Source organism: Pongo abelii, chromosome 5 (assembly GCF_028885655.2).
Source record: "Pongo abelii isolate AG06213 chromosome 5, NHGRI_mPonAbe1-v2.0_pri, whole genome shotgun sequence".
NCBI classification, from domain to species: Eukaryota; Metazoa; Chordata; class Mammalia; order Primates; family Hominidae; genus Pongo; species Pongo abelii.
In genome coordinates this window covers 109,729,046-109,750,772 of record NC_071990.2, presented here as the reverse complement: position 1 = coordinate 109,750,772, position 21,727 = coordinate 109,729,046, and the positions used below count along the sequence as shown (strand labels likewise).

General features: G+C 41.1%; 1 protein-coding gene across 9 annotated transcripts in view; it reads right to left on the bottom strand.

The window, feature by feature from the left end:
* FOXO3 (forkhead box O3) overlaps positions 1-21,727 on the bottom strand; it is a 123,877-nt gene that overhangs the window by 23,576 nt on the left and 78,574 nt on the right. Inside the window, exon 1 of one of the 9 annotated variants that reach the window (XM_054557961.2) lies at positions 4,843-4,919. The exons of the other annotated variants lie outside the window; for them this stretch is intronic. The gene's annotated coding sequence lies outside the window, so the exon portion shown is untranslated. Of the gene's footprint in view, positions 1-4,842; positions 4,920-21,727 lie in introns of those variants that run through there. 9 annotated transcript variants of the gene reach the window in all.

Genomic DNA, 21,727 nt, shown 5'->3' with positions numbered 1-21,727 from the left:
ATATTAAATATGGACAATCCTAAAAGTTATATATACATATATATATATATTTGTTTAAATTGGCAATCACCAACTGTATTTATGTAGAAGATACAAATACATGTTTCTACCAGAATGTTCCCCCCGCCGCCCGAGACAGAGTCTCATTCTGTCACCCAGGCTAGAGTGCAATGGCTTGATCTCGGCTCATTGCAACCTCCGCCTCCAGGGTTCAAGTGATTCTCCCACCTCAGCCTCCTGAGTAGCTGGGATTACAGGTGCATGCCACCACACCCGGCTAATTTTTGTATTTTTTTATTTTCTTTTTTTTTTATTTGAGATGGAGTCTCGCTCTGTTGCGCAGGCTGGAGTGCAGTGGCATGATCTCGGCTCACTGCAAGCTCTGCCTCCCAGGTTCACGCCATTCTCCTGCCTCAGCCTCCCTAGTAGCTGGGACTACAGGCGCCCGCCACCATGCCCAGCTAATTTTTTGTATTTTTAGTAGAGACAGGGTTTCTACTTGTCGCAAAGTGCAGGGGACAGAGAAGTGTGGTAGTAACCCTGTCTCTACATCGTGTTAGCCAGGATGGTCTCGATCTCCTGACCTCGTGACCCGCCTGCCTCAGCCTCCCAAAGTGCTGGGATTACAGGCGTGAGCCACCGCGCCCGGCCTGATTTTTGTATTTTAACTAGAGACAGGGTTTCACTATGTTGGCCAGGCTGGTCTCAAACTTCTGACCTCAAGTGATCTGCCCGCCTTGGCCTCCCCACCCAAGTGCTGGGATTACAGGCATGAGCCACTACGCCCAGCCCAGAATGTTTTAAAAACACAGAATGTCAGCAGGATTTTACCATAAGTAAATAATCCAAAATACTCTGCTTCACATGTAAGAAGGGCCTGTAGTTCAGGATAGGCAATAAGCATTAGCAATCATGGGTCATAAGTTGGCATTTCTACAACTGCATTTGAGAGAAGAACATAAGGAACATGCTGAGTGTCTGATGAAGCAAATGTTGCCCAGGAGACTATATACCCTGATTCCTTTTACTTTTACGGTTTTTAAAAAGAATAATGGCATTTCCACTAATGGTCCAGATAGTACACTTCTTTAAAAAGCAAAACAATTTCTCTATGAAATAGGTATGAAGCATGCTCTCAATATGTACTCTGCAGGGTTCAGAAAACAGGCAAGTACAGGTGGATCTACAATTCACATCACTAGATATATTAAATAAAAACAAACTCAAGCTTCTAAGTGAAAAAACAGGGAGGTCCCAAGGCTATGTGGAAATGTGGACACCTACCCTAAGTACTCCCACTCTGTCCAGCCCCCTCTGCGTTAGATTCTGGAAGGAGATCACACCAACACACAGAATTAACTCGAATGACCAATCAAGTATTCAGCTATCCCCCCTTTAAAAAGCATTTAGGGAACAATATTTTAAAATGTACTTTAGCTTCACCAATTCCAACCCAACTGAGAAAAAGTGTGAAACATCTTATAGAACTGCAAAATGCCCCACATAAATTTTTTGATGGCCATCTATCACTACAATTCTAACCTCCAACAACGTATGTGTATAGTTTTATAAAATTAAAAGCTACACAGGGTTAAAATCTGGACACAGATATTAAGCTTCTATAAGGGCATGTGGTAAAAAGGGGCTGGAACACCCACATCCAAGGCCATAACCATAGGGTGTTTGGGTGGGAAAGGACCATGGAGACTGCCCACCCACCCAGGTCCCCTAAATCTAAGGATGAAGAAACGAGAGGCTGCCAGATTACAGCACTGTCAGTTACTGAGCCAGAGTGTTTTAGATTCATCGTCTCTAATCCTCATAATAAACCTGCAAGAATTAGTATATCAGTGCCCTAGTTTTATATACGAAGACTCAGGCTGAGAGATATTAAATAACTTAACGCAAGGTCCCACAGCTACTGTTCACAAGAGCCAAAACTGACACTGGGTTTCCTAAACTCCAATGCACTGCTTTTTCTACAACCTTTCATATAGGCCTCTTACCAAATTATGCAGAAGTCACCATTTAATCTACTTGGGCTAACAGTTAAACAGATTATCTAAAGAATCACTTAACATTTAAGAAAGAAGAGGAATATAAAAGCACAATCTTATTTTAATTTGTTTATGAAACAGTTATGGGTAATTGGTGGGCCCTTCCTAAAAAAAAATTTTTTTTTTTAAGATTTTTAAAAACAAAGTCTGAGCCAGGCACAGTGCCTGACGCCTATAATTCCAGTACTTTGGGACGCTGAGGCAGAAGGATCGCTTGAGATCAGGAGTTCAAGACCAGCCTGGGCAACATGGCAAAACCCTGTCTCTACAAAAAATACAAAAATTAGCTAGGTGTGGTGGCATGTACCTGTAGTCACAGCTACTGGGGAGGCTGAGGTGGGAGGATCACTTGTGCCTGGGAGGCTGAGGCTGCAGTGAGCTGTGATTGCACCGCTGCACTCCAGCCTGGGCAACAGAGCACGGCCCTATCTCAAAAAAAAAAAACCCAAAAAGCAAACAAAAAAAAAAGTATTTCAGAAGAGGAAACCTCAAAGTATGAGCTTATTCTATAGGACTTACTTGTCTTTCTTTAGTAAAGTGGCCATGATCGCATTCATTCTAAAGAGGACAGTGGTGACCATAACAAACCAATGTTGGCCAGGCACGGGGTGGCTCACACCTGTAATCCCAGCACTTTGGGAGGCCAAGGGGGGATGGATCACCTGAGGTCAGGAGTTTGAGACCAGCCTGGCCAACGTGGCGAAACGCCATCTCCACTGCACTCCAGCCTGGGTGACAGAGCAAGACTCTGTCTCAAAAAAACACACAAAAAACCACAACCCTCCCACCCCCAATATTAACTACTCTTAGATTCTGAAACAAAGCCCAACTTACTAAATAGATGATTAGCTTCAATGGCCAATCTTTGCTTGACTCTAGTTTAGAGACTTCTTAGTGGCAGAATGCATTCCCTGGAGCCTATTACCTACAAAAAGTTCAGACAGGTTTTTCCAGTTACATTACTAAGTCAACACAAACAAAAACTGTGCCACCATCATTCTCAGAGTCCCCAATCTCAGCAGCCTTCTATTCATACAGGGTGGCCAGCCTTCCATTGACAAAATCCATAATCTGAAGGTAGGGCATTGACAAAGGCCAACAAATATGGCTCATCTGTCCATTTCTAGTTCAAATGCCCAGTTACCCCTCAAAATCAGATGCCAAAAATACATTCTGTTTTCCTCACAGGTCATGATTCCGATTATAGTTAATCCTTGTTATACGCAGGGGACTGGTTCCAGGACCATCTGCATATAACTAAACCTGTGCATACTCCACTCCACAGTCAGTGCCACAGAAGAAACTCACATATAAGAGCCAACTCTCCCAGGCCCAGAGGGGGGTTTCACATCCCGGGAATGCTGTGTTTGGTTGAAAAAGAGCTCTGTGTAAATGGACCTGTGCAATTCAAACCTACATTGTTCAAGGCTCAACTGTACTAACTTCTCTACTTAAATGTTGGTAAAGCAGGAAAGGTAAATAAATAGATGCCAGATAAAATACCAGAACTCCAATGTTTCCCCACTTCTTCCCTGATATCAAAAATTAATGGTGATACAATTTCTGTAAGATTTCAAATGTCCCTCCTGCCACCTCAATCCCAGGAAAACTATCATTACAAATATTCTATGATTTTTCACTAATTCATATGTCACCTTACCAAATAGTCTAAATTTCTAACATTTTACATTAGTTTTGGGATTGGGAGCTGAAGATAAAAAAGGAGTGGCTTGACAGAACGAGAATGATTTTTCTAATCACATCTAAATACACATTTTGCTGTACCCTTTGAGGCAGGCCAATGGTAACTGGCTGAAGAACTAGGGATGTGCTCTCCTTAAGGCTAAGATAGTAAGGTACATAATAACCAAGACACCTACTGCTAGAGCTCAGGCCATTGTCACAGTTACTCACTAAAGAGGCTAAGAAGCTACTGCGACCCCCAAACCCAAAATCATGTGATTTAAATTCAGTACTTAGAGATCAAGATTTTGATGAAATTACAAGAAAGAAACATCTCTAGGAAAAAACTTCACCTTCAGGGACAAATGTACCAGCTTGTCCCCAATGTGGGCCTAAAGGTTTAAAGAACCCTTAAAACACCTCTATCACAATGTGTCTAAAGAGAGTGCAGTGGTAAGAATACTCTTCATTTCATTTTTATGTCCATCTTCTCTTTTACAAAACAATTTACACTGAAGGAAGCCCTGCGCTGGGGTAGAAACCCGTTAAGTGTAGTTAATCAGTTACAGAACTGGCAATCAGTGGCACAACCCTTCCAGGAGGCAGGTGCAATAGGTGTGTGAAGGAGGCAGCATGATGGAATTCACATTTCACAGTCCTGCTGCCTAGAGATTCCTTTGTTTGGTCCACCTTGAAGAAATCAGCATAAAGATTACTACACCTAGCAGAATCTGGCAATTATTTTTCTTGTTATAATGAAGACCGTTTTCTATTGCAAGATACAATTATTGCTAATACTAAAGTATCCATGATCTCTACATACATGCTAACTAACTGGTTGTGAAGACACATGGACCCCAAACAGATCAGATTAGGTGTGAGAGAGAAGCTTCCTGAAATGAAAAGTATTCCACCAATAATTTACAAAGGGGATAATTCCCACAGGCAGGATAAAAACATTCTTTGACTATCTCTTGGCTCTTTGGGAAGATTAAATAAAGCTCTGCATGCAAACTACTCAGTGAAGTGCCAAGTACAAAAGCAGCTCCCAACAACTGTTAGATCCCACACGGAAGCAGTGACATCATAAATGTTAACTTACTGTTTTCCGAGCATCATATACTTTAAGCCAAAAGGTTCCAGGGCGGCCCCTTCCAGGAAAGGATTTCAAACTTTTAAAAAGTATTTCAGAGGTGCCGTGCCAGTCAGAAGTAACTGGTAATTTCTTAAATGTTGTACCCTACATCTGCTTCAGCCTTTCCAAACCATGTTTACCTTGTGGAGACTGTCCACTCACCCAGACACCAGCTGCATGTGCTTCCCCTGGAACACAGAGAGGTTTTTGTCGGGAAGCAACATGTGGTATCAATTTATCTTTCTCAGCAACGGCAACAAGAAATCTGCTCACTTTAAAAATAAAAAGGGAGTTGTGTAATTTAACTCTTAAAAGCCCCTGCTTTTTTTTTTTTTTTTTGAGGTGGGGTGGGAGGAGGACTGTCTAGAGCAGCAAAATGAGTTATGGTTAACTCCAAAGCCAGGCCCACTACTTCCCACCAGGCTGACTGCAGGCGTCTCCTGGTCCTTACAAGGAATTTCAGGGGAAAGCACTGGAAAGGACTGTCTTTCAATACAGTGCTCACCCACTTTGTGTACAGGACCAGCATTTCAAGTGGGTCTCACTGCTTGACTTGTTGGCACTGACAATTCAGAATGAGGTTGCCAAATGCCTGAATTCTAACATATGCATAAAGATTTTCTGAACAGCCCAATGGAACCACAATTCACAGGGAGACCCAGAGGGCTGTGTGCCACAGGAGAGCACTGCAAACAGATAGCTTCAGGAGCAGGCCCGGGTGGGCGCCTTCGGTGTATAATGACAGGCTCTTTCAAAGGCAATAATTCTCTGGAAGAGGCCCTCAATTTCCCTTCAGTAGTAGTTCTTCACCCCGCCTATTAGAATCACCTGGGAAGACTTTAAACACATCCCAGTCTCAGAGGTTGTGATTCAATAGATGGGGTAAGGCCTGGATATAGGTACATTTTTACAGCTCCTCAGATTATTCTAATGTGCAATTAGGGCCAAGAACCAATGGTCTTTCCCCCTTATATTTCCATTGACTGAGGATCTGATTCCAATCTAATGATTCCCAGTCTCCTTAGATCTGGTAACATAGCACAGTAATGTCCTTTAAGTCCAAGTTTCCACCACTGAGAAGATAAAGGTGAGAACTGGGATGAGAGATTAAAGCTGTGATTTTATGTGCAGAATAAGAGCTAGGGCAATTTTATTTTATTTTAGGTAACTGAGGTCCAGATCTGCTTTTCTTTAGAAAATCATGAGGTGAGGGGAAAGATCCTTGACCTTACCCTGCCTTGGGGACAGTCACCTCATTCTGCTCTGTGATGCTTCTCCACCCAGCATGCACAGGCATGGAAAGAAAGAAGGCATGTGGACTTTCACAAAACTAGGAATTGATATAGCTGAAGAAGGAAGGAATGGAACACTAACTGATCCTTGTAATTTCCTTAGATATTGCTAGAATCTAGTTTTTAGCTGCCTACTCCCTTCTGCTGGATTTTATCTACTTTGGGACTAAGATGTTGTTCAAAAGCAGGTACAGAAAGTACGACAGCATAAAAATGTATCTGAGATTAGAGAGAGTTATTACGTCATTTGTAATACCAGCTATAATGGCCAAAACCAAATCTTTCAGATTGAGAAGAAAACATAAACTTTCATGTAAAAGATTGCACAAACAACCTGATATGTAAATCTAGCTCCACTCTACTCTTGCCTAAAACTTAAAAGTTTAAACCATTAAGGGACTTAAAAAAAAAAAAAAGACGATGTTCTAAAGTAAACATTGTTGGGAACTTGGCTGAATAATTAAATTTCCAGTTAGAAACAAGATTTCCCGTTAAACTGCTGACGATAACCCTCTACCCGCAGAGATGGCCTTTGGAAACTAACATTTAAGTTTTCAAGCAGCAAGCAAGCGACAGGTTCTGGTCCCTCATAAGAAAGAATAAAATCATCATCTGGTGATCAGAATAATGAATCAATTTTCTATCCAAACAAAATGAGACATATGAGGCTTTCCCAAGGGGAGAAAGGACTGGGTACACAATTTATCCTGCCCTCAAATGAAAAAGAAATCCTAGATAGGAAGAAAGTTCTCTTAAATAGCATGAAAAAGATGACTACCACTATACTCCACACACAGTTCTGTTGGGTTTTCTAGGGTGGATTTTATTTTCATATTAATTATTTTTTTTTTCTTTTAGTAATCTTCTTTTCAAGCTCTTCCACAGCTGTTTCTGCTCTTGGAGGGCAAGAGGGAACATTCCATTCCTCACAGCCAAACCTGCACTTCCGGCACACAGAGAACCCTGGCAGTCTTGCAACCTCTGCCCACACCCACTCCCTGCAGCATCCTGCCCCTCCCCACAAACTCTCCTATTTCCAGCCCCAGGTCCCTCTCCCCATAGACTGAGGAAGAAGCACCTAAAGGCATGCAGTCAGCGAGATGACAGTCCCAGAAAGCAGGTTAAAGCTGCAGCATTTGGATGCCCCTGTTCTCTTTCTCCAAGCTTCTCCTGTGATGTTATTGAATCTGTTTCCCCTTCCCACAAGGTGCTCAGCAAACACATGCTACTGAAATTCTCTTTTAAGACCATGCTCAAATTAGCCACACAAAATGGTTGCCTCAAAGAGTTAACAGCCATGAAGTTATAAAAGCCATGAAGTGGAACAGAAATAGTTTTATTATTAATATTCACTTAGCTTAAACAAAATAAGGCTGCACCTTTTTCCAGTTTGAAAACTTATGGTGTGTGGAAATCGAATAAAAGGGCATAGGAAACATGCATCCAGAACTCAGGAGCACATCCAAGAATTTAGCATCACTTTCATGACATATGACAAGCAATCAGGGCAGGAAGCTCAGTAAAAACAGCAATAGCTGGGGAACATGGAGAGGGCCAGGAAACCCTCTTTCTATGAAACAGGCAGCCCCAACTTCACAGTCGCAGACCCTGAGGACCAAAGAGGCACAGGGCCACACCTGAATCCAATCAGCTCCTAAGTGTCAACAGAGCAGAGACAGACTCACATCACCTGGCCTTGAGGTGTAACCCACCACCCAGAAAGAAAACATTAGTACCAATGTCTGGATCAGCACACTAATAGCAAAGATAAAATGCAGGGTGCAGTCTGGCTCTTTAAACCAGATACCATGTTTTATTATAGCTTTAGCACCCGGTAGATGGCCTGGTACATAGTAGGTGGTCAAAAAATAGTATTTGTTTAACCATTGAATTAATAAGAAGGGGGGAGGAGCCACAAAATAGACCTGAATTATACTTTAACATGAGATGTGATAAAACATGAGACCAAAGAATGTCCTACATGAGTGAAGACGGAAGTAAGCTTCCATTGCAAAATGTGAGGTAGCATCTAGGTTGTTCTCAGGTTGAAAAGTCTCATCACTAGTATTAACTTCAATTATACAGCCCAATTTCCAAAAACCTGAAAATATATACCAACAAGTAGGCTTTAAGGTCTCTAGAATAAGAGATGGAAAGAAGGGCAAACTGATAAGGTGTGTGCTACTCAGTGCAGCAAGGCCTTAGTAGGCATTTCAGGTCCATCCAGGGGGAAGAGCCGGCTCTCCACCTGTCATGGGATGCCATGGGGCCCCCATTACTTGGTAATTCAGTTGGCTCAGAGTCCCGGGCACACTCAAAACCACAAATAACACATTCTGGTTCTAAAGTCTCCTCTACACAAGCACCTAGGTAACAAGAGAAATCCCAAATCAAGTCTACTTCACCTACAGTCTGAAGGAAATTCATGTATGTGGTGCCTACCAGGGCCTATGCTCTGTGCTTGACAAATTTGATCTCATTTTATTTTCACAACAAGCCTGTCAGGAGGAAACTGAGGTGCAGAAAGGTTAAGCAATTTGTCTAGTGGGTGGTGGTGCTAGAAATCAAGCCTGAGGCTAACTTCAAAAGTGAAGCTCTCACCACTGCACTGTGTATTTCCTTCTGAAGTCACCAAACTGACCAAGAAGGGAGGCACCACTAACAAGTGACCAAGGAATAAGAAGCTTTAAAGACTACAAAATCTGTGTGATTCAATTAAATGTTCAGCATGTGGTCCCTACGTTTATGAAAGAGATGGAAAATGTGGAAAGATGATAAGCCATGAAGCAAGCCTTGTTGGAGCCAGATCTGCCCATCTGCTAAAACTAATTTTTTAGAAATGACACCTTTTCTCAGACAGACCTCAAAGGGACGCTACTATTATGTCCTAACCTGAACTGGAATCACTATTTTGGGCAATGCCCAAATATTACTATAGCCATAAACTGAACTTCTACATATCCAGGCTTTCCTCGGTGGCACGTCTGGAGGCTTCTGTGTTCTGGGAGAATTAGCTTGTGACTACGTCAAGCCAGTATCACCTGGCTGTCCCTGGCAGGCCTATTCAGGCCCTAAAACAGCTGGCACCATGTTATGGATCCTCAAGCCAGAAACATCAAGCAAATGTCTGCTAGTGCCTGGCCCTTGCTATTATGAGGCTTAATCTGAAACAGGGACTCAGCTCTATACTATTTAAAACATGTAATTAGTTTATTATTGAGCCAGAAAAGATGAGCTTGCTCTAAAACTATGTGAATCTTAAAATATGATGCCTTTTGCCTGCCAACTGACAACGTGATCAGGATACTTCTGTTTAACCTCAATCAAAAACTCTGGTAGAAAACTGCTTTAAGGTTACATATGCCTACTATTTTATTATTTGTCTTCTGGCATCAAAACCTGCAGAAACAAATTGACAATGCAAGCACATTACAGGGATGGATGTGGAGGTGCTGAGTGGGTGAGTTAAACAGCTTGAGAGTTTGACATCTGAAATCCAGGAAAACTGCTTTTCTGTTCTTAGTTTACAATCCCTTCCTTCACATGAAATTTACTGGCTTTAGCGTCACACATACAAACACAACTGTTTCTAGCTCTTCAGATGTTATGGCTCAGAAAAATCGTTCCTTTTTGTCTTGTTATTTCAAGAGCAACTGATTTCTTTTTGGTAGCTCTGAAATATATGCCAGTGTGTGGGCACAGTCACACAGCTACGCACAGGCCCACACCCTGGAAAGATTGGAAGGAGTGGAGACACATTTTTCAGCTAGGAAAGGAAAAAGTTTGGGTTAGTATTTATAAAAGAGACAAGTGTGCATGCATTTGGAAGCAGGTTATCTTCCAAGTGTCAATGTTAATTATCCTAATAGTCACTGTAAATCAAGGTGTTACCAGTGAAAGAAGCAGAGAAAGTAAATGCTACACAACAGAATACCCCATGTTGGCTACTGCAAACAAAACAATTGATGTATTTTTTCTGTATGGAAATAAAGAGTACAATGCAGTCAATTCTATAAAATGACTTGGGCTAATAGTATCTTCTGTCCCCTCCACACCTCACTGAAATTCAGCTCTAATGAGGAGCCTCCCGAGGGACTGCCTTCTTTAACCTATACCTCATCTGCATATTCAGTATTTCACCGTAGCAGTTTTGCAAGATTTTTTTTTCTTGTTCAAAACCACAGGATGCAAAAGTAGCTGATGACCAATATAATGATATTGTGAAATGCTCACCAAGTCAACCATTTATTCCATGACACTCCTGGGTGCTAATTACACACACAGATGAGCATCAGAAAGCTCAAAAGTTCACAAAAAAAGATCATATAAAGAAAGGACATTTCCGGTAACTAAAGAACTAGGCACTGATTGCATTTTTCTGAAAAAACATTCACTGAGCCACTCAGATACCCATGTATTCTAACTTAAAATCTAGGGTGTTCCCAAATGTGTAAGTTAGTTATTAGCACCTACCCCTAAACTATGATGAAGCAGATTGAATGCACATGAGATAAAATCATAGTTTTTCTAAAGGCCATAACAGAAATGCAGTATTTTATTGTATCAGGCTCTAATCTACTTCATGTACATGCTAGATAAACTTGAAAGCACTTAAACTGGAAATACAAGCATCAGTAGTAATATCTATCACCCAAAGGGCAGGAGAAATAGTATTAACTGGCAAGGACAGTCATGCAAGAGACTATAAAAGCTGAACACACAGTAGAAATAGAAAACTCCTATAACTGGGTGCCTCAGGGGCTAAAAGAATGTAGGAAACAGTTCTTTTAGACCCTGCTTGTGGCTGCAGGAGGCTGGAGAAGACAGAAGAGTCTAAGGTGGGGGGGGGGGGGGTCAGAATATGGTGGAGAGTTGGAGGGTGAGCCCACTCCTCAACCAGCACGTGTCCCTGTGCTCCAGGGCTCACTGGTCCCACCATATTAGCAGTCAGTGACTCTAAGGGCATTCCTGAGGATGCAGGACCCCTGACCTTATAACCACCTCCTTGGTTAAGTCTGGGTTGGCAGGGTCAGCCCTTGGATTATCTCCCCAAACTTTCTGGAACCCTTTAACTTGGTCCTCCTGAAATTTCCAGCCCTTTCCCTTTAGTCAGGTTTTTCATTTGCTAATGGGAATGGTGTGTGGGCTCATAATACCATCAGGTACTAGATCTTTCCCTAAGGATTAACAAATCATTAAATATATGGGGGTCATTGAGAGTAATCCCTTCACATCACGACAAGGGAGGAAAAATATGAAGAAACAGATGTTTCTGAGCCATTTTCAGGTTCAAAGTAACACACAACGAACGTCAAGTAACACACAACTCTCTGAGGCATTATGTGGAATGTTAGCTGTTTCTCTAGACACAAGTTCATCGGATCCTTTCAAACAGCTATAACCTAAGGAGTTTTCTGAAGAAAGACAGCTGAGTCCTGATATTAATTTGTGGATAGAAAGGCAAGTAGGGGCCAGGCACAGTGGCTCACACCTGTAATCCCAGCACTTTAGGAGGCAGAGGCAGAAAAATGGCTTGAGCCTGGGAAGTGGAGGTTGCCATGAGCCAAGATCATGTCACTGCGTTCCAGCTTGGGCAACACAGTGAGACCCCCATCTCAAAAAAAAAAAAAAAAAAAAGCTGAGGGTGGTGGTGAAGTAGGGGTATCAGCTACTTATAAGGTTAACAAATCTACATTTGGAGAACAATTTGCCAGGGGTTTCTTGTGTTACTGAATGTCTTTGCTTTGTCAAGCAAAGTACTGACGGGTCTTTGTTCTAAACTATCTTTCAAGGTAGGACTATCTTTCATCTGCAGTGAGCAGCCTTGAAAGGTAGTCATAATGCCTCCCTCCAGAGCAAAGGGCAGACATACTTATTGCCTATTACGAATGATTTAAGATCCCTAAACTCAAGGTTCCTGCACAACCCACTACATGTGCAGCCATCAACCTGGGCCTATCTATGTCACCCCTGCGGGATTCGGGGGCAAGGAAGAACCAATGCAAAATAGACTATTGCTCATGCTGGCTGCTGTGCCGTGAGAGAATAACAGATTCCTTTGCCTCTGACCCAAGAGTTTGGCATCTGGTAGGGGCAAATCTGAGACACCTGTAGTCCTTTTTTTTTTCTTTTTTAAAGATAGGTTCCCACTCTGTTACCCAGGCTGGAATGCACTGGAGTGCAGTGGTATAACCACAGTTCACTGCAGCCTTGAGCTCCTGGGCTCAAGTGATCCTCCTACCTCAGCTTCCTGAGAAGCTGGAACCACAGGTGTGCGCCACCACACTTGACTAATTTTTAATTTTTTTTGTAGAGATGGGGTCTCACTATGCTGTCCAGGCTGGTCTCAAATTCTGGGCCTCAAGCGAACCTCCTACCTCACCTTCCAAAGTGCTGGGATTACAGGTGTGAGCCACTGTGCCTGGCCACTTTGCCATTCTTGACAGTCCACTGCTTTAGCTTGTGAACTGACTATTTCCTTAACCATGAAAGATAAAATTGGGCAATGATCATCTCTAGCCATCTTTCTTCTCTTCTCCTATGTAAAATAAGAAGGAATACAAGATAATAGGATGAGAAACAAAAAGCAAGAGAGGCAGACATACATGGCTCCAGCACTCTGAATGCTCTCACCTGGCTCTGCCAACGACCCTTAAGGCTTTATGACAATAAACCATTAATCAAAGGGAGCAGGGGTGAGAAGACCCCCAGAGAGTCATTTTCAGTGTTTCATCTACATTAGTCACCATCTTTTTCAGCTGTTACTCAATGTTGCGGTTTTGCTTGTGGGAAATAGAGCTAAGTGAGCAGCAGGTTTAGGTTTATTTCTTTTTACCTTCCTCTTCCACCAATACAAGAACAGACACCTTATGTCCATTCCTACCCCCATCTCCCTGACAACTGGGCTGCCTCATCTCAAGGCAGTCCTAACAGTACTGAGTTTCTGCAGGGTCCAGACAGATTCCATTACGGAGCCCTGGGCCGGGAAACATTTCTCCTCAGTTCTTCGACTTGTCTATGAACTGCCCTCAATTTAACCTTGGCAGAGGTGCTTCCAGGTCTCTCCCCTTGCCACAGTGACTTTGCTGTTGTAAAGTGTCGTGCATGTAGATACCCAGGATTCCCTCCTCTTTCCACTTAGCTCTCCCACATAAATTTTCTTCTTTCTTCTGACAGTATTTAGTAGCTTTAGATCTCTATGAAGGAAAATGGACTAGGCATTGCCTGTGAACCAATAGCAAACACATACGATGACATTTATAGACTCTCTCCAAGTTTCCAAAAAAAAGAGTTAATTTTCTAGCTTATTAATGATAAGCCAGGAGGCTTATCATGAAATACAGGAACTTTATGACATTTCATTTGCCACAGTTTTGTAAAGAGGAAACTGGTATTTTCTTTTCCCTCCCTTTTCCTCTTGGATAACCTATTTCAATTTTGGCAAAAGGAGGGGGTATATTCACTATGGTGTTCACGTGCATCTACATGTCTAGTACCTCTGAAATGATACTGGATTGTTGCCACATGGTAAAATAATGTGCTCTTTGATAATTATCAATTAGAATGCTATAAAATGGGCCAGTAGTTCCACTCTGCTCATACTGTGTGGTGTTTTGGCCACCAAACACAAGCCTTCTTTGGCTTCTCCCTACATCAACCAGAAAATTCTGTTAATTTGCTGTGATGCTATTTGTGGACATGCATGGAAAAGAATGCAGGCATCCAGGAGTAAATTAGGGTCAACTCACTCCACTTAGGCAGCAGGACACCAGCACAGCACTCCAGTTACAATAAACATTATACAGGGACCCCAGTTTGGGCCGAGTGGCAAGGCCTGCAGAAATAAGGAACTATTAGCAACAACTTGCAAGTAATCAATTTTTAATGCTTCCAGTCTAGGGTAGCTGCCAAAGCATTTGGCCAAAGCCATCATTTTAAAAACACCAATTTAAGCTACAATGAGGTATTCTTACTATAGTAAACAGGTTTTAGTTTGTCTGTCTAAATCCATATATGAGGTTTAAAAACAGAAAAAAGTAAGGTTTAAAATTTAAATACTACTTGGACATTTTAAAACTCCTATGGTTTTTCTGTCCTTTTACCTGATAGCTCTCTTTTGTGCAGTACTATGCTTAGTGATGATTATTAAAATTTTTACTGGGGGGAAGGTGCATAAGATATGAAGAAGTCACATCAGATCATAAGAAGGAAAGTGGGAAGAGTTAAAAAGAAAGAGATGTATCTCTTTTGCTATTATGTTGGAGATGCCTGGCATGTGGAAGACTCAACACATTTTCTCGAAAGCATAAATGAATTCTCCCTTTATTTTCTCTTTTGAACTAAACCATGCTGAATAAGGTTAGCATCTGCAATAAAATGCAGGAGGAAAGAAGCAGACATTCTTCCAGCACCAAAGAAGTACACATTCTCTTTTTCCAGGTTTCCCATCTCCAAGAAAACCTACCTTTAGCATTGGAAGTCACAGTAATAAACTATCAGACTTAAATAAACTAGGTTATCTGCCTTAAACTTCAGAAGCATTTAGAAGTTTAAAATCTGAATAGAAAATTAAGTTCTATTAGAAGTTATACTCATGCTTCAAGAAGACTACACAATTCAAATACAGCAGTAGAGGACATTTTGTTTTTAATTAAGATTTGGGAAAACAAAATTTGGATTGGTTGGTGAAAGTGTTAAAGTGGGTGCAAAGTTTTTGAAGGATTGTTTATCACTACCTATTGATACTGCACACAACCTTTGACTTAGTAGAACAGACCACTCCATTCTTCTCTTATTCATTACTCACACAATGCCAATTTTTAGCTGGGCCCAGACAAAAAGACTACATTCTTCAGCCTTCTTCGAAGTTAGATGTGGCCATGTGACTTAGCTTTGAAAATAGAATGACATGGAAGTGGAAGAGTTCCATGCAAGACTATTTAAAGGCAGCTACTCAGCTAAGAGATGAGTCTCCTCATTCGTGCTGTTCTTCCCTCCTTTTGGCCTCCATTTGCATGGACCATGAGGAGACCCTGAGGATGAAAGCCTCTTGCTGAGATGAGAGGGCAGAGAACAAGAGGAGACTGAGCATCAATCACTTCTTACAGTGGCCACACAAGCCCTAGACTTCTTTTACATGAGAATAATTCACTATTAAATTTGTTTTCCATTAGCCAAACCTAATCCTACCTGATAACCCAACAATTCTATTTTTAGGAATTAATTTTACTGACATGCCCTCCTGCATGTTATCTCTGTGTGTATACATACACTCTCTCTCAACTTTTGTATATATTAGATTTTTTAAAAATTATAAAATTCCAAGTATTAATAATGGTAATTAGAGGTTTCTGTTCATGTTACAATAATGCAATAGAAACACCTAACAAGAAAGACCTTTATGTGCCTATATTCTATACATACCCTGATGTATGTGTCATCAGGCACTTTCAAAGTGCTTTTCAGTGAATGACCTGTATGTGTGCTGGGTTCTGTCATCCTCTAATGTTGCAGACTGGCAGGGCTAACAGTAATCCTCCCGGCCCTGAAGTTTTAGAAGTTCTCATTGGAGGCCATTAAGGATCGGGACTTAATATATTTATAGCTAAGAGGCTATATTATGATGAAGCTATTGACATTTCTTGTTTTGGGTCAACCTGGATTTCAAGAAAAAAAAAAAAAAGCAATTCTGGGGATTCAAGACAAAAAAATGAATTATGGGAAAGAAGGCTCGAAGAGAGGCTTACATATGGTCTTACCATTTACTGGGAATTAATTCAATGGTAACAGAATATATAGGGTTATTTCTACCAATCATGGGAATTTCGTCTGGGCCAATGCCTTAGCAACAATTTTCACAAAACTATCAGAAAATAACATCAACAGCCAGTGAGCACAGATTATCAACAACATACCAGGATATTGTAACTTGGTTAAGTTTATGCTTTTCTAACTTTGGAGTAACATGAAATGAACAGAAAGTAAGGCAGTCTCCACTCAAGCCCAGAGCATCAAATCTAAAAAATAAAAATGTTATTTTTATTAACATTTAATATCATATAACAACAGGGCTGGAGTAGTGGTGGAAGAACTGGAGAGGCCGCAAGTTCAGTCACTCAAATTGGTATTTGCTGAGGTCCTTCCATGCACCAGGCATACAAATGTGAGTGAATAGACAGACATGGTCCCTGGTCTCATTCATAGATTTTATAATTTTGTGGAGTGAGAGGAAGGTAAGGGACAGACATTAATTAAAGCAAACAAATACATACATAATTACAAATTGTGAAAAGTGCTCTGAAAGAAAACAACAGGATACCATAAGAGAAAATAACAAGGTCAGCTGTGTGTACCTAAGACAGACTGGAAAGTCAGGAAAGACTTAAGACCTGGAGGAGGAGCAACTAAGTAATGAAAGCCACTGGGATGGGTTTACCTAGAGAGGATAGAGTGGATGGGTGTACCTAGAGAGGAAATGGAGAAGAGAAAACCTTAGAGTTTCTCATGGGAGTCATGCAACATGAGGGCGGGTAGAGAACAGGGATCAGACAAAACAAAGAACAGAAGCCACCAGACAGGAGGGGAGTGTGGCGATCGTGCCCAGGAGAGCTTAGTGCTTCAAGGAGAAAGGAGTCACCACTGAAAGATCCAGAAAGAGAGGAGAACAGAGTGTCCATAAGCTTTGGCAACAAAGAGGTTATCACTAGTTGCCTTGGCAACAGCAGTATCAAAGGAGTGGTAGGGACAGAAGCCACGAAAGATGCCAGCAAGGGATCACTACTACTAATAAAAAAGCTAACATTTATTAAGTGCATATGATGTACTAAACACTGTTCTAAGTGTTTCATATGTACTATCTCTGTAAGTCTTCACAACAATGAGGACAATATGGTCCCCATTTTACAGATGAGAAAACTGAAGCTTGCAGAAACCTGCCCAAGACCACATGGATGAGAACTCAAAGGTTTGCACCAGGACCTAAGCATGATGCAGTGAGGGCCTCAGAGACGGAGAGGGCACAGGATCTGGAGCCTATAGCCAGGGACTAGCATTGTCCTGACCCTCAAGCCACATGATGGCCTTTTCCAGGGAGGGACATAAAATGGGGCAAAACAATCCTACAGGCTCTAGGAGTACACTGGGTAACAACGGCCACAGGAACAGTCCTTCCATCTTGCAAAAATACTTACTATCTTGGGGATGGTACATTCTAGAACACAGATTTTGATAAGTTCCCATTTGCTTCTCCACTATTCATTAATGACCCATGAAAATCATTCCATCCTAAAGATGATATGAGGGGCAAACACAGCTGAACTCTGCACTGAGGTCAGATCTTCACTCCTCTTGAACTTTCTGCAGTTCAGCTCTGGACGACAGCACTGTTAATTAGTGGGCACCACTGCCATAGCTGGGGCAAGGGCAAGGTGAAGCAAAACACACGAATCATTCTTGCTATCTGTACTCTCCTCTTACATCCTGGTCAAAAAGGAAAAGTTGACCAAAGAGAAGAAATTGTTGGGTTGCCGCTGAACAGCCCTCTCATTCCATAACCAGGAACACAAACAAACATCAAAAACAAAATAGAAGAGCAGTTGTTGATTTCTGAGTGTTGCTCATCTTGTTTTCAAAACCTAGCAATCCCATTAACTTCACATTCACTTTGGAACACTTTTTAGGTACTTGAAGGAGTGAGCACTCCTCTCTGACGTGACCTCAAGGTTCAAAATAAGCAACGTAAGTAACCTAAGGTACTTGACTAGTCCCCTCATCCTCATTCCCCAGGTCCTTTCCTGTCCCTTCTGCCTCCAGCCAGTTTTAATTTGCACTAAAGTCTGAAAAGGTCAAGCTGGGCATGGGCAAAGAACTGATTGTTTACACAGTAAAATTACAAGAACGAACTAAAAATGAAGTCACCCTCTGTAGAATAGCACTATTCAAAAACTGGGGTGAAATAAAATTCCTACTACAGTAAAGCCTTCCATATAGGTTACCAAAACGTGGGGAAATGAGAGTTTAGAAGTCTATTTACATTTTATGATTTAGTCTCTTTGGATTTGGAAGTAAAGAGTAACCCACAGAAATTCTTCAGCTAAGAAGCTTAAATGTACTTATCTGATCATGTGAAATACACATTATGTTCTGGATTCTTGCAAATGTGCTCAATCTGTATGCAAACACCAGAAACAAACAAGCTGCAAAAACAAAAGCTGAAGTTACATTAGTCGACAATGAATTAGCTTTACGGAACCACTAACTGGACTTTATGGAACCACTAACCGGACAGGGATCAGACTATCCTACCTGTGACTCTCCCAGCAACTGTCCAAAACAATGCAAGTTAAGGGTTAAAATGATAATCTCAGTGATAGTATTAAAGTAATTTAGAGGGCACCTACTGCCATACACACATCATTCTAATTTTTCAAAATCTCCTGTCGTTTGCTAGCCTTGAATTGGATGAGAGCTGCTGAACTTTTTTTATTTTCAGTCTTTACCTTTTCCTTTAGTATCAAAGTATTACATGCTTATTCTAAAAATCTGGGAAGTGTGGAGAAGCAGAAAAAACATTATGTAATTGACCCTCTAAACTACAACCTTTGTAGATTTTGCTACTTATTTTCTGTAGTTTCTTGTTTATATGGATATTATCCTGCATATTATCCTGATCCACGCCACTCCCCCAATTTAATGTTATACTATCAGCAGTCCCCCTTGCCAAAAACTCTCTTAAGTATATTTCTTATAATTTCAGGACAGGCATGGTGGCTCAGACCTGTAACACCAGCACTCTGGGAGGCCGAGAATGGAGGATCACTTGAGCCCAGGAGTTTGATATCAGCCTTGGCAATATAGTGCGACCTCATTTCTACAAAAAAATTTTGAAAATCAGCCAAGCATGGTAACACGTGCCTATAGTCCCAGCTATTTGGAGGGCTGAGATGGGCGGATTGCTTGAGCCTGGGAATGGGGGGTTGCAACAAGTTGAGATCGTGCCTCTGTACTCTAGCCTGGTCCACACAGTGAAACCCTGTCTCAAGAAAAAAAAAAAAAACCAAAAGCAAAAAACTTCAATGACCTGTACTATTCACTGTTTACCTGGGTACCGCTCTCAAAATTTGAATTAATGCTTTGTGCTTCAAGTCTCATGCATTCTTGCATTCTTCTAAATTCTATGCACAACACAGAATATGCAGAATGATCTTCCAGTTAACTCATTTATATGGACAGGTCTTAATACAATGAATAGCATTTGTATTCAAAGTACAATCTATTTTAGCTAAAATGTTCTCCTTTACAAGCAAAATACAAGAGATTTTGACTGTACAATGTACTTTTTTCTGTATTTTTTTTTGTGGCAATTCTAGCCCTCCACATACACCACAGGCTTGAGGATGTCTCTCATATACTTATATTTTAAGGGGGGTTTACGTATTCTGGCAGTCCTCACATGCCATCCTACTTGCTATGGGAGCAACCAAACCACCAGGGGAACGCAAAGACATATTAAAAATGGAATAAAGTGAATTATACCTTAAATATGTATCAAGTAGTCATCACGACTCTGTCTGGATAAGTTGCCTTATCATTCCATAAGTTAAATATGCAAAAGAAAAATGGCACAGAGAAGTTGAGACAGAGCTTTACAATGGGAAGAGGCTTTAGAGTTTATCTGACCCAGTGGTTTTCAAACTGTTTATGAAGCCCTAGAGGTTCTTTAGGGCTCTGAGTGGGGAGAAGCTGACCAACTTGTCAAAATTCAATGTGCCAAATTTACTAAATTGATTTCTTTCAAAAGCACTAGTAAGAATGTTTGGGTTCTGTACTGATGATGAAATATTTTAAATAAAATCAGTAACTTAAGTTTAAAGGCATAGTAAGAAAATCAAAATTAGCTACAACAATCCCTTCATATTGAAATAATTGAGTTTCCAGCCAGTCAAGGTGGCTAACGCTTATAATCCCAGCACTTTGGGAGGCCAAGGTGGGCAGATCGCTTCAGGTCAGGAGTTTGAGACCAGCCTGGCCAACATGGTGAAACCCTGTCTCTACTAAAAATATAAAAATTAGCCGGGTGTAGTGGGGTGCACCTGTAACCCCAGCTATTCAGGAGGCTGAGGCATGAGAATCAAACCTAGGAGGCACAGGATGCAGTAAGCCAAGATTGCGCCATTGCACTCTAGCCTGGGCAACAGAGTGGGACTCTGTCTCAAAAAGACAAAAAAGAATGAAATACTGAGTTTCCAGATCAGTAACTGGGAGCTCAATCCCTAGAATTGTGCCCAGCACATAGTAGGGCAAAATATATATTTGTTGAATGAACTATGAATGAATAGGATCCATTAACTTTTTAAGAAAACCCAACATAAAAGAGCAAGATCAAAGCAGTACGAAGTCAAGACACCCAGAAGGCATTACTATAATAAGCTGTTATGATTAATCACCCAAATTTTCTATTAATTGTACATATGAAATCGTGAAGTATCAAAAACCTCTAATTGACTAAATGTCCTAAACAAGCTATAAAACAAATGGTAAAATGTTCACACAAATGAAAATGATGCATTAAAAAAACACTTTAAACATCAAGATAATGCACATGTATTTACATGAAATGCTCACATTTTTGTTAATGATGATGTAGATCTTTGTGAATTTATTTAATACAAGTATGTGCTTAGTAAAAGTTTAGTTCGTCAACTCTGATCCAAATTGCATACTGCTGTTAAAGCATTCAGTGACCTGACGTTGTAAACTACATGGGGGATCACATGGCTAATGAGTGGGTGTGGGGATCCCCATTTCAATTCAGCCTATATGTACTGTTGACCCAATTACGACAACTGAAAAATTCCCCTGTCCAAGACTATCCCTAAGGCTTACTGTGCCACAGCCCTCTTATTATCACACAATATCATCCCTACCTTTCTTATCCAATGAAAGGAGTTTCTCTGGGAGCACTGCCCCTCCTTCCTCTTCCTCACACCCATCACTTCCTCCAAATTCTGATGTGAAACCCACTACCTGCAGCAAGACTGGCTCCACCCTGTTTGGACCACTGCTGTGGTCCTCTGCATCTGGGAGCAGGTGCTCCATGTTTAAAAACAGAGCTGTCTTTTATGCGATGTTTTACTGTTTTGAACTAGTCTCTGTCTCACAGGTATATGGTTTTCTCTTAGATCCTGCCCCTCCAAGGAGACTGTAAAGTCAAAGACCAAGGAGTGAGTTCTATGCTCTTTCTGAACCTCACAGTAATTGATTCAGTTTGATTCACAGAGTATGGTATTCAATAAATATTTAGAAAGTAAAATCTACAGTGTTATGCTATAGGACCAGCCAAAACCACAATGTATTGATCATTCAATGTATTGTCTTCTTAACTGATATGTACTTTTAGGAAGAATTAGTCCACAATTTATTGAAATTAAATAGAAAAGGAAGGTGCGTAAGTAGTTGCAGTATCTGGATTTTATTTATTTATTTTCGGCAGGGGGAGGTTTGGGCTAAGCCCAACCAGGAGCAAACCAAACCTGTTTGAGGCAGGGTCCACCTCCACTTGC